The sequence below is a fragment of the Pseudorasbora parva genome, chromosome 11, assembly GCF_024679245.1.
Source record: "Pseudorasbora parva isolate DD20220531a chromosome 11, ASM2467924v1, whole genome shotgun sequence".
NCBI lineage: Eukaryota > Metazoa > Chordata > Actinopteri > Cypriniformes > Gobionidae > Pseudorasbora > Pseudorasbora parva.
Genome location: NC_090182.1, coordinates 27,731,607 through 27,745,903, shown reverse-complemented (window position 1 = coordinate 27,745,903; position 14,297 = coordinate 27,731,607).

The following is a 14,297-nucleotide window of genomic DNA, read 5'->3' as shown; positions in this document are numbered from 1 at the left end:
ATCACTCCTCTGGGGCATTATAGCACCAGCAAGACCAGGCTCATCACATCAGCACTGTTAATGCATGTCAGTGTAGCAGAAGATCCGTGCGCGATCTCAAACATTTAGTGTCTGGCCAAAGAAAACATGAGGGGAAAACATCATCCCTGTCCATGACAGCAGGAATCTATCTGAGAGAAGCTTATAAAAACAGAGCGATGGGGCTATAAAAGAGTGGATTGTGACGGCGAGTTTGTACCAGTAACAAAACCAACATCCCATCCTCGCATTAATCTGCTCAAAAGAGCCGCATTTGACACCAGCTCTTTGACATTCAGGACATAAAGTACAGAGGGAATGAGCTTGTTACAAGACAGTTACACTTGCATAAAGAGACTATGGGAATGAAGCTTTCCAAGGCCTTCCCAAAATTCACAGTTGAAATGAGTAAGCACTTTTCTACACTGCAGAAATGTTTTGACAAAAATGCACTTCATGTGGTAAAATAATTGGTTTATTCTAATATTTCATATCCTAACCTAACCTTTTTATTTTATCGTTTATTATTAAACAGGAGAAGGATAATTTGCAGAATTTACACTGCCATTCCACAAAAAGTCACTGTTTTGTTTGTTTAAATTACAGTGATTGTTATGTTTCTAACCTTCTAGCATCAACATTATTAGAACACTTGACATTTGGGAGTTGTCTTATTGGGCCTGGATTTATTTTCTAAGAGGACAATGACCCGAAACATTGTTCTAACTATTGCCGGAACTACCTGCAATGGAAGGAATCTGCTGGAACATTGAAAATGATGGACTGGCCCCCTCAGAGTCCAGACCTCAACCCCATCGAGCACATTCGGGGCGAGTTGGAAAATAAACTGGACAGATGTATTGTACATTCAAAGGAAAGCCTTTGGCTTTAAAGTCCATTGAAATCAAAATTTAAGTTTTTTAGCATTTAGTATGACTGTGTTAGCTTTAAAGTTATGAATAAGCTGGTATGTTCCAAAGCTATGACAACATTTGCATTTAAGAGATATAAACATTCAGATTTTGGTGACATCATCGCAGACTTTAATTTTTTTGTCAAATCTTCTGTCCAATCAAAATGCGCTCTAGAATCTAAAGCCCGGCCCCCTACACTGCTGAAGCTGCTGCTGAAATCGGTCAGGAGTTGTTAAGACACATTTACTAATTTCTACATGGTGAAAGGCACATAGCACACTATGTATATGATAGGAAACGATTCAGTGTAAATATGCTTTCATTTGAGGCAAATTAAATTTGTTTTTACGTTAGTTTTACGCACCACAGCAGCACACACGCACTCGCACACACACCAACGGCTCTGGTCTAAATTTAGACTACAGACACGAGAGCAACAAACATATCGACCCATTTGAATTCTGCACAAAATGCTGCATTTCAAAGCAATATGGAGGAGATGATGATAAATGGTTGGAGGAAACTGGCTTTACCAAACAGAGAAAGGTCCGCTCTTGCGCTCTAGTCAAAAACTGTATATTAACGAAACGCTATTGGCTGTTTCAAAAAAGGGGAGGAACTGCTAACAGCTTAAGCCGTTTCAGGGGAAATTACATCAACACATTGATAACTTCAGTGGGCCTTTCAGTTGCAGAAGGCACTGGATAACATTTGAAGTTCTCAAAGGAAATACAGGCCCTTCTCAAAAAATTTGCATATGTGATAAAAGTTCCTTATTTTCCATAATGTAATGATAAAAAGTAAACTTTCATATATTTTAGATTCACCAACTGAAATATTTCTGGTCTTTTATTGTTTTAATACTGATGATTTTGGCATACAGCTCATGAAAACCCCAAATTCCTATCTCAAAAATTTAGCATATTCCAGCCGACCAATAAAGAAAAGTGTTTTTAATACAAAAAAGTCAACCTTCAAATAATTATGTTCAGTTATGCACTCAATACTTGGTCGGGAATCCTTTTGCAGAAAAGACTGCTTCAATGCGGCGTGGCATGGAGGCGATCAGCCTGTGGCACTGCTGAGGTGTTATGGAGGCCCAGGATGCTTCGATAGCGGCCTTAAGCTCATCCAGAGTATTGGGTCTCTCAACTTTCTCTTCACAATATCCCACAGATTCTCTATCGGGTTCAGGTCAGGAGAGTTGGCAGGCCAATTGAGCACAGTAATACCATGGTCAGTAAACCATTTACCAGTGGTTTTGGCACTGTGAGCAGGTGCCAGGTCGTGAAAAACCAAATCTTCATCTCCATAAAGCTTTTCAGCAGATGGAAGCATGAAGTGCTCCAAAATCTCCTGATAGCTAGCTGCATTGACCCTGCCCTTGATAAAACACAGTGGACCAACACCAGCAGCTGACATGGCACCCCAGACCATCACTGACTGTGGGTACTTGACACTGGACTTCAGGCATTTTGGCATTTCCTTCTCCCCAGTCTTCCTCCAGACTCTGGCACCTTGATTTCCGTATGACATGCAAAATTTGAGCAACAGTCCAGTGCTGCTTCTCTGTAGCCCAGGTCAGGCACTTCTGCCGCTGTTTCTGGTTCAAAAGTGGCTTGACCTGGGGAATGCAGCACCTGTAGCCGATTTCCTGCACACGCCTGTGCACGGTGGCTCTGGAGGTTTCTACTCCAGACTCAGTCCACTGCTTCCACAGGTCCCCCAAGGTCTGGAATCGGTCCTTCTCCACAATCTTCCTCAGGGTCCGGTCACCTCTTCTCGTTGTGCAGCGTTTTTTGCCACACTTTTTCCTTCCCATAGACTTCCCACTGAGGTGCCTTGATACAGCACTCTGGGAACAGCCTATTCGTTCAGATTTCTTTCTGTGTCTTACCCTCTCGCTTGAGGGTGTCAATGATGGCCTTCTGGACAGGGTCGGGTCGGCAGTCTTACCCATGATTGCGGTTTTGAGTAATGAACCAGGCTGGGAGTTTTTAAAAGCCTCAGGAATCTTTTGCAGGTGTTTAGAGTTAATTAGTTGATTCAGATGATTAGGTTAATAGCTCGTTTAGAGAACCTTTTCATGATATGCTAATTCTTTGAGATAGGAATTTTGGGTTTTCATGAGCTGTATGCCAAAATCATCAGTATTAAAACAATAAAAGACCTGAAATATTTCAGTTGGTGTGCAATGAATCTAAAATATATGAAAGTTTAATTTTTATCATTGCATTATGGAAAATATGAACTTTTATCACAATATGCTATTTTTTTTGAGAAGGACCTGTATATTGACACTATGCCAGAGAAATGTGCTGCAATTGCTGCAAAAGACACCAAATATTAAAGTTAAAAGTGGATAAAAACAGTATGACTCACTTTTATCTGATATTTTACGGTCAGAGCACCCATCTGCATGTTTCAGGAACATTAAGACATCAATGTGCCGTCACGAGCCGCAGGGTTTAATAGGGATTTGTATGTGCATGTTTTTTTCCTCGCATTGAAGTTTTAAAATCTTTTTAAAAAGTTTAAAATCTTAATTTGTGTTCTACTGAAGCAACAAAGTCACCTATATCTTGGGTGCCCTGGGGCATATACAAATTTAATCCTTATACAAATGTTTATTTTTGGGTGAACTATCAGCAGTATTTCTGTTCTGAATACACTCCTTCATGGCAAGTTTTGGAAAGTTTTTTTTTTAAAAGGCCCTGTATGATCTCATAAAGGGCAGAATTCCTTGTATGGGTACTTCTCCCGGATGAGTGCGTGTGCAGATCACCCAGAGCGAGAGTAAAAGTACGCCCATATACAAGCTTTTTTCGGGTTACAAAAAGCTTCAGCAGCATTTTATTTTTAGACCACAAAATGAAAAATATCACTAAAGAAGTGTGTTTCTGGTTGTGAGGGAAAGATAACCTTGTTCAGCCTCCCAAATAACCTAGCATTAAGGAAACTGTGGATGCAGTTTGTTTTTCCAGATCAGCAACAGAGCTCTGCAAATGTGTTTGTTCATGAGTTGAAACCGCAAGTGGTGAGTGAAACTGCGTTATCTGTGTTTGGTTGGCAATCCTAAGTGCATATAATACAAACAACATAAACGTATGGTAAATCGAATGTTATCCAGGGACAATGCCATGATGTATTGTGTGTGTGTGTGTTGTACAACTCTACAAGCTTGGCTGTTTTCGGAAAGAATCGATACAGCGTATCTGTCTTTTATAAATATATGATAAAACGAAAAAATATTCGGAGATATGAAGGATGCAATACTACTTTATAGTTACTCAAGATTAACATTAGACTGGCGGAAACTGTGTGTGTACCCTTTCAGTTTGTCTAAATTAAAAGAAATGGGTTCATAAAACTCAAAACATTGAAATAATTCAGAGACTTCAATGATTAGCATATAGCTTTGTATAAGTAGAAACCCTGGAGTATATCCCCCCCCCCATTTCTGGAAAAATTCCTCCGATTATGTAAATATCGTCAATTTGCATCATCAGAGGAATTTTTGGCCACAGGCTAAAGACAGCCAGCAGAGGGAGCTATTTCTGCATGTTTTCAACCCACGCATGGGGGATGGGAGATCACATTCACAGCACTCAGCTCGCCACTGCAGGCATTCATGGAAACGGATCGGGTGCGGAGCAAAGTGAGTGTTTCAACTTCTCAAATTAATTCCTATGAAAGTTAAGCTTCCAAAGGCATGCACTGATAACGCACCAGAATGAACACACACTGTGAATCTATGCCGCGAGAGCAGTCGCATTTACCTGAGCTCTCATCACAAGCTCATTCAGCTCATTCATGACGGTGTAATCTGACTCCCTCAGCGGCTAAATCACATTATATTGATCAGACACATTCATTTTTTAATTGTAGTGTTTGTTCTCTAACTGAACTGATTTTATGAAAATGAACGTGGTCGCGGTGGGAAAGTGAAAGTGATCCAGTAATCTAGGTGGCGTTGGGAGTAGGGTAGCGAAGTTCTATATACTCATAAATCTTAAGTTAATTAAACAATATGTTTAATTTCAGTTACCCTACTCATATAGTTAGCTTTGAACATTAGGGTTTTCAGCAACATTTTTTTCAGTGTATGCAGCTCTTACTTACAGTTTATAGTGACTCTATATGTTAGATTAAAAAAGGCACTGTATATTAAAAAAAATTCTGTCCAGACATCAAACCAGATGCTTTCAACCGTATTTCATTTGACATACACAGAAAATAAGATTAAAAAAATTACAGAAAAGTAAACATACAAAACATTTAAAATTATGCAAGAAAATTCTTTAGACAGCTGTTATAGCTCTCAACATCTTGTCTTCTTGTGTTATTCCTAGTGATATGTTTTCATGTCACAGCTCTGATGTATTAAGCTTTGATCTGAAAACAGTCCCATGACTTAGTATTTTAATGGTGATCTGGGCCTGTGGTGCATGAGGTGTTGGATTTTTTAAACGCCCCATATGTTATTAACAGCAGACTCACAGCAGTACAAATGAGCCACGCATAAGAAATACAGTTTCTGTTGTGCAACATTAAAGATATATGATACAAAGATGTGCAATAAATGTCCCACACTGACTTTCTGTTATGCTCTTGTGTATCAAACTTCAGCTCTGAGCATGCAGGCACAGCTGTAAACAGGACTCAGACTCGAAGACCTGCTCTTTAATTAATAGCATGAGAGAATGAGATGATGCAGAGGCTGGGCTGCAGCTGCGTGTCCTCTTGTTCAACCTCTATCTCTCTGTTTTGTCCGATTGAGCACAAAATCCAGTATCCCAAGAGAAAGCCTATTCCCCCTATACTCTGCCAAGCACAGGCTAATACATCCTCCTTCACAATTTTCCCCGGCACATGCCCAACATCGAATTCCTAGAGCCAACTGTCTCCAGCATGCTGGAGTACAAGAGTTCCAACATCTTTAAAGACGAAATCCAGCTCATCCTTCTACACCTATATAATAAATGATGAAGATAAATGAATCATCTCCAAGAGTTTCGATATTATGTACAGCTGCCAGTGTCGTGTCTGGATTTATGATGAAGATCCGGAGCCACAGAGCCAGTCCAGTTCTAAAGCCAATAACTGTCAGCGAGGACCAAATGTGAAGCAGCTGTTATTATGCAATACTTCCTAAATGACCCACAGCAATCGCCTCAGGGTGGCTGGCACAACCTGGGCAGACTGTAAACTCCTGACCTCACAGGTACAATCCCATCTGAAGACTTCCTAAACCAATCTGCAGCAAAGGTGTTGCAGATTTATGTGCATAGTTTTCCAGGGTGTTAATTGAAGAGGACGCTGAAAGCTGTCAAACTAAACTTCTTCATCTAGTGCTGAAGCATAGAAGGGATCGTTTGACAGAATAAAGGAATAGTCGGGATTCAGTATTAATTAAGAAAGCATTTGTGGAATAATGTCGTTTATTATCACAAAAATGTTATTTTCTTTAAAAAAAACTGGGTTGCAAAGAGTCGTTTTTTAATGGAGAGAAGGGGTCATATGTAAACATTGAAAGATTTTTTACAAAAGAAAAATAATTTTAAAACCTTTTCTTTTTATAAAACTGTACATTTAAAAGCCTAAAACAACTGTAAAATGATTATTTGAACTGCTTTAAACCCTTGAAAAAAATGTCTTTCATAAATAAATAAAAAATGTTTTTTATAAAAGTATAATCTTCACTCACATTTCTGCTTTTAAATGCTCCGAAAACGGGTCTGATTTACATACTGTACATTGTACATTTCTTATAATTACATTATCATTTATTTAATTCTTGTGGGAATCACCGTAATGTTGACAACTGAGTTAAACGTGTTCCACTTCTATTAACCCTGAAATAATCTGTTGCTTCCACTGATCTTCTTACACCAAAAACAGTCAAGATATTTATCCAACACCCTTGCATATAATAATTAGCTATCTATAATGTTGATTCTGACAATAATACGCTTGACAAAAATGCAAGCACAGCAAAAGTACATTTTGCAAAGTTACAACAGAATAAACGTCAGAAGGTAGAAAATTGCAGAGTGGAGCCTGAAGCAGTTTGGGAGATCCGACAGCGGAGATGATTTATAGCAGGGCGTCTCTCCTCTTAATGTGGCCATAATACAAGGGCTTCCTCTGCGTTTTTTAACAGGCAACCATTATGGAAGCCAACACATAGCAGAACAACTGAACAACTGAACACCTGTCTGGGGTTGCACACATCTCTATGGGAATCTTTGTGAAGGTGTGTGCATTATACACAAAGGGATAAAAGTACGGATCAATTCTGTATCTTTGAACTTGACTTTACTTCAAGCTCATAATTGCCCCAAAAGCTTTCATGAAACATTAGACTGAACCGTGGACTTTCCTCATCTTCTTGGATGCAGATGAACATGAACTTCTGACATGCTCTTTCAGTTGAGGAGTCATGAATGTTCTGCCAGTAAATGATAAAGTGAGCTCAGTTTTCCACATCATTCAGGAGGCTGGTCTGGACACGTTTCACAGCACCCGAACAGAATCCCCAGATGTAGAATAAACCGTCCCTGTGAGCTCATATCGCTATAACACCCAATATCACACTAACAAGTGTGTTGATATTCAGACAAATGGCAATCGCAAGTTTGATACTGCTTTTATAGTACAGTTCAATAAACAAACTGTTTATATGAAGTGAATACAGTGGGGTATTTAGTCAGCCTCCAATTGGGCAAGTTCTCCCACTTAAAAAGATGAGAGGCCTGTAATTTTCAGATTCACTTCACCTATGAGAGACAGAATGAGAAAAATCCAGAAAATCACATTTTCTGTTCATTTTAGAATTTATTTTCAAATTATGGTATAAAAAAAAAGATTTGGTCACCTACAAAAAAGCAAGCTTACTGTCTCGCACATACCTGTAAGTTTTTTTCTTTAAGAGGCTCCTCTGTTCTTCAAATGACACCTGTTTGAACTCCTTATCCATATAAAAGACACCTGTCCAGTCAAACTCCAAACTCCAATATGGCTAAGACCAAAGAGCTGTCAAAAGGACACAAGAAATAAAATTGTAGACCTGCGCCAGGCTGGGAAGACTGAATCTGCAATAGGTAAGCAGCTTGTGTGAAGAAATCAACTGTGGGAGAAATTATTAGAAAACGGAAGACATACAAGGCCACTGATAATCTCCATCGATCTGGGCCTCCATGCAAGATCTCACCCCTTAGGGTCTAAATGAACATGAACTGTGAGCAAAAATTTCAGAACCACATGGGGGGACTTAGTGAATGTTTCGTAAGAAACATTTCAAGGTCCTGGAAGAGGCCTAGCCAGTCTCCAGATCTCAACCCCAATAGAAAATCTTTGGAGGCAGTTGACATTTTGTGTTGCCCAGAGACAGCCCCAAAACATCACTGCTCTAGAGGAGATCTGCATGGAGGAATGGGCCAAACTACCAGCAACAGTGTGTAAAACCAGACTTACAGAAAACGTTTGACCTCGTTCATTGCCAACAAAGGGTATAAAACAAAGTATTGAGATAAACTTTTGTTATTGACCAAATACTGATTTTCCACCATAATTTGCAAATAAATTCTTTAAAAATCAGACTTTTTTCTCATTCTGTCTCTCATAATTGAAGTCTACCTATGATGAAAATTACAGGCCTCTCTCATCTATTTAAGTGGGAGAAGTTGCACAATGGCTGCCTAAATACTTTTTTACCCCACTGTACGATATTGTCAGTTAGGCCTACTTTGTCTTCAGTTCCAAATAAAGCAGATCAGAGGAAAAGACAGTAGTGGTGTCTAAACTGAAAGGACCTGAACTGTTTTGTAATGTTATAAAATCATATAGGCAATGTGTGTATTTCTATAGTTTTGAGAATATATGGTTAATTGCATTCTAAATTATAAATAGCAAACTACAGCAGGCTATTATGAAATTAAATTACACATATTTTTATATGGTGGGAAAAGTGCAGATTCCATTATAAAGGCATACATGGTTTGAACTTGAGCTTGAAGCATTAAAGAGCATGAAAGGTTGACAGAACATTGCAAAGCTGTTTTGTACACATCTTCAATATAAATCAAACACAATAGGAACCAGTTAAGGCTTTGATGATGAGCACATAGAAATGGCATGACAAATACAACAAAAAAAACAAAAAAACAAGGAGACTGCTGAAAGCGCTGATGTTGTTGTGACAGAAATCGGTGGGAGAGGTTGAATTAATATCATCTGTTGAGTCCATATAGTGAATTTTGTACAAAATTGCCTATTGGGCTTATGAAACACAGATGAGTTTCAAACCAGAGACACAGTGAACTAGTACACAATGTTTATTCTTTATAGGTCAATGAATGTCAGAGTATTGATGTAGCTATCTCTAGCATTTACTTGACCTTTAATAAAACATATTGGAGTGTGAGATGAATAAACTGAATTTTTTTCCATTTTCTCTTTTCTTTCTTGATCCAACCTATGTTTTTCTCATATTGGCTGGAGTTGCAGGTACAGAACATCCGTGGAGCGGCAGAATGCCTTAGTGAGTCCAGAAAGCTCTCAGCACTTAGTAATCCTTCTGCTCTTTTTCTAATGACTGACCTTAAATCCTCAGCGTTGTGAGAGATATTGTTCTGTTAAAAGCAGGCCATCATGGAAACATTAATCCTTGTTAACAAAAAACAAAACATCAACAAAAAAGTGATTCCAGACATAATTTTGAATGCAGAAAAAAAACTTGAAATAAAGCTCACACATAAGCTGCAAAATAAAATGTTTTTGGATTGTTTGTCCTGAAGAAATCAATGAAGATTATACTTCTAGATGACCTGCAGAAGTGGTGACCTCCTCTTAGTTCACACTCGCTCTGGCCAGCCGATCCTTGGTGAAATCAAACAGAAGCAAAATCCTTCACACGCCTTTTGAATAGTCACATACAGGCACTTATGGACTTTTAGTACTAGATGACAAAATGGAATGGCAGACTCCAGTGACCTGAGAGTTGGCAGGCCACTTGGTTCCCGAAAAAAAACATGGTTATACAATGTGAGAAATAATTCGGCAAGCTCTCTCAAGTCAAAATGTACTGCTCCAAACAGGCCACCATAAATCGTTCTGTGCACAGATGGGATTAGTCCTCACGTACCACATCTAAAAGCAAGACGTCATATTAAGTCATAAGTGTGTATTTGTGTGTGGTAAGCTGCTTACACAGATTGAATGGATCCACTTCAAATGCTTGCGAAAGATTAGGAGAAATGACTGCAAACAAGCACACAAACTTTCTGACAAACAACTGAGCTGTTTGGTTTAGGCATGTGTCTGTAGATTTTGTTTAGAAGAAACCCTAATGAATGATGGATAATGATCCCAATGAGTTATGGATATTGAGGGAGGTTTTTGTTTGCAACTCAGTGATGATAAATGCAAAGGATCCCCTAACATGTGCAGTTACAATGAAATATAAAGCCATAAAGAACAGCTCACAGATTTTAACACTTGGCTTGAATAATTTCTAAACATGCAGGCCACAAGGGGCATAAACTAAAACAAATGACTGGCTGCATCCAAATAATTCATACTATACAATTTAGCAGGCCAAAATGGTATTTGAAAGAGCAGTTTGTCTGAATTCATAATATTCATGAAACATAGGCAAAAAGTACCCGGATGACCTACTACTTGCAGCAAGATTATGAAATGTGCATCCAACGGACACTCTACTATCCCATGAGGCCAAGTGCCACTGGTAGATTACAATGGGAACATGGCAAATGTTGTACGCTTGAATTACATTCATGGTACACACATTAATATAGAACATACTTTTCAGTGGTTGCAAAAAAAAAAGACTTATTCAAATGAAGTACTTAACACGCAGTCACTGTCTTAAAGGTACACTGTGCAAATTTCTGTGCAATTGCCAATTTGCAATTAGAGAAGCTACGGTGGCTCACACAGGAAAAATATTGTCTGAGACAGCAGACAGTAGATAGCGCTCTGTAGAGCAGTTTGTACGTTTAGGGCTAACATGGCGTCGCAAAATGGTGACTTCACTGTAAGCAGAGATAGAAATAGCTCATTCTAAGGTAATAAAAACAAAGATTCATTATGTAAGGTCTTTATACACCACTGAAAACATGTATTATATTGCATTTCTGTCAATAGATCCTCATAAATATTACACACTGCACTTTTAATGAATGAGTCATTGAATTATTCACTCAACATATTCAATAACTTAATGATTCATTCAGGAATGAAACAAGTAGTGCGATTGACTGTGTGGTTAAGGACAAAGTAACTTGCTACAGGCAAGTGTAAATTAGACAATACTGACTTCTTGTTTATTGAACTGTCATATAAAATAAAAATCACACTAACAATCACGCTGTTGGTCTAGGTATCAGCAGACGGTGATGGCCAGCAGTCTTGTGATATTGCTTAATTGTTTTATTAAAACTTTTGCAATCCGTTGTCAGGATTTTGGGCACAACTGTACGAATGAATGGCTTTCAAACACTAAAAAATTTTTAGTTTTTAAATCAGGTCCATTTGAACATTTTCTAGTGACTGATCACATCTACATTTTTCAGTTGGCCCAATTTAATTTCTGTGAATTAAATTGCACAATTGACAGAAATTCAATTTGGCCAACTGAAAAATTTAGATGTGATCAGTCACTAGAAAAATTTTGATTGGAGACATTATTATTATTATTATTATTATTATTATTATTATTTACAGTGAATGCAGCCACTAAACTTAGCAGTATGTGAATAAACTAGCCAAATGCAGAAATATCTCAAGACAGACAAAGACAGTCAACAGATTTTCTGTGGTGAGCTTCTTTTGTTTTTGACTGACCCCATGAATGGAAATCTCCATAGCAATCCCAAAGGCTATCCGCTGAGCATTTGGCTCCCTCTCATCAGCTTTATACTGAGAGTCATACATCTTTAGGACCATTTTCTCAGAGAAAAAGTAACCAGAGAAGCCTGTGCTCCTAATGCTTACTCACTACAAAAAGAAAGACAATTCGCAAGAAATGTTCCAAAACCTCAATAAAAACGACTTGCCTAATGTTCACACATCATCTGTGAGTAATTTGCGTGGCAGCAAAACGAAAGCGTGTGCTCTGATCTCCTCTTGTTAAGACCTATAGTTCTCATTATATTCTTCACAACTTTTTAACAAGGAGAAAACACACTTTGTTTGGTTTGTAAACCCATAGCAGCAAACACAAAAATGCATTATTCCTTTACCCCCCTAAACATTGAAAAGGTGCCATTCCTGTGATGGAGATCCCCTGAATGCCTGGCATAAAGAAAACCAGGCGATGGGATTCTTGACGGACTCCAAACCCAATTTAACAATGAAGATACAACAACTTGAATTTATTGTTTTCCAGCTTTCAAAACAAGTGTCTTTTTCAAATAAAAAAAGGGGTATAATTTCACTCTCATGTAACATCTGTTTCAAATTATAGCTAAGACAATTATATATTCGTAATTTGTGCTAAATGAGTGCTAAGGTCATTGAAATATTCAGCTTTCAGATTTTGTGCAAATTCCACACTTTGCCCCCCCCCCCCCCCCCCCAAAATAGGATAATAAATCAAATATAAACCGCAGCACATGAGGACACTGTCTAAAGAGGATAAGTGATAATACTGAAATGGCTGCATGACAGCTGACAGAACGAACAACAACAGCTGATGTTTATCACACTGCTGTACTAAAACAGTGTGAGAAATTCTCCACCCAGAATGCTTTGAGGCACATGTCTGCAAATCCTCTTTAGCTGGCCTTGCTCTATACCCCTCATTCACTCTCCCTCCATCGCCAAAGCACAGAGCTCACATTGTTATTAAACGGCCCTCCCTCTCGTTCCTACTTTTTTTACAGTGGCATGTTATTGAACTCAAGGGACCACCTGGTAAAATAAACAGGCAAATAAAAGGGGACATGTAACAAAGCCCTGGTGCCTCCTCCGGCCCTGCCATGAAAATAAAGAAGCGTGTCCGGTTCCCCTCCCACTCCAGTCAGGCAGCTCCAGCTCACGGGTCTTATTTTACAGATTTTCCTATGTCAAACCACAGTCGCATGCGCTCGTGTCATTCCTATAATTGATCAAATGGCTTCTGGAGGAGCTGGAGTCTTACTCCCAGACTGTCATTATGGCTGATACTGAGGGGGGCGAGGGGCATGACCTTTAGTGCAGTCACGAAAGTGTTTTGCACATTCAAGACGTGTATCCACCAGCTATAGATTCTCTCATGCCTAAGGCAATAACTTGGCAGAGGATGCAAGCATGCGTGCTGAAGGACGCCGCTGGCACACGTGCTCATGCCCTCCTCGTTGCAGAGAAATTGGCTATACTCTTCAAACGCACTATACTTGCTTCTCTGATAAGCGACAGAATACCACAGAGCAAATGATCTAGATGGACGGTCAGAGAGTCCAGGCTAACGGTAGCCTGCTTCCTTTGTTCCCAGCTGGTTTCAATATCAGCCATAATGGCAGTCTGGAAGTAAGACTGACAGATTTGGAAGCTGAAGAAAAAGCAAAAACAGACCCCCACTGGTGCTGAACGTGACACATCCATCATTCCGTGTGATTATTATGTATTTTCCACTCATAGAACATGAAAGATTGTGCATTTTAGAGTGAAAGATATATAGAGCTTGTTGGATAAAGGTCTCAAGGGGTTAAATAGATCACTCAATTTCCCCTGACCACTTACATATTTATTTTTGACCTTAGGGAATCCCTAAAACCAAACAGAAGGATAAAGAAAGAGGTTTAAATTGAGGCAGCTGCTCCATCACTCTCTGCGTTTCTTTCCAATCTCCCACGAGACTTCCTGCTACACCATTAGTGGTGCTTTCTGTTTAGGTTAACCCTGGATCTGATCCATCCCTTCACACTTAACAAGCAACAGAGACCTGAACTCTCACAGGTTAAGTTATTATTGCTAAGGTTTCGTAGATTGACAGGGTAAATTCAGAGCAGATCAAAATTAGGCCTGCTAATAGATTATACAAATATATTTCAATAAACATAACTTAAATGCTTTAATACATTAACTCTGCTGTGGTTGCAAAGAATGGGTATACAATTTTGGAAGTTACAGTATGCAGACCTACAGACCTTTTAAATACATAAAGCAGCAAAGCTGGTTTCAACATAAGAAATGATAAGAAATGTTTCTTGAGCAACAAATTCGGCATAGAAAACTAGAATGATTTCTGAAGGATCATGTGACTGAGCTTTGCCATCACAGGAATAAATTTAACAAATATTAAATTATAAAGCAGTTTTATAAAATTGAAATAGCCTAATAGTTCACAATCTTACTAACAGT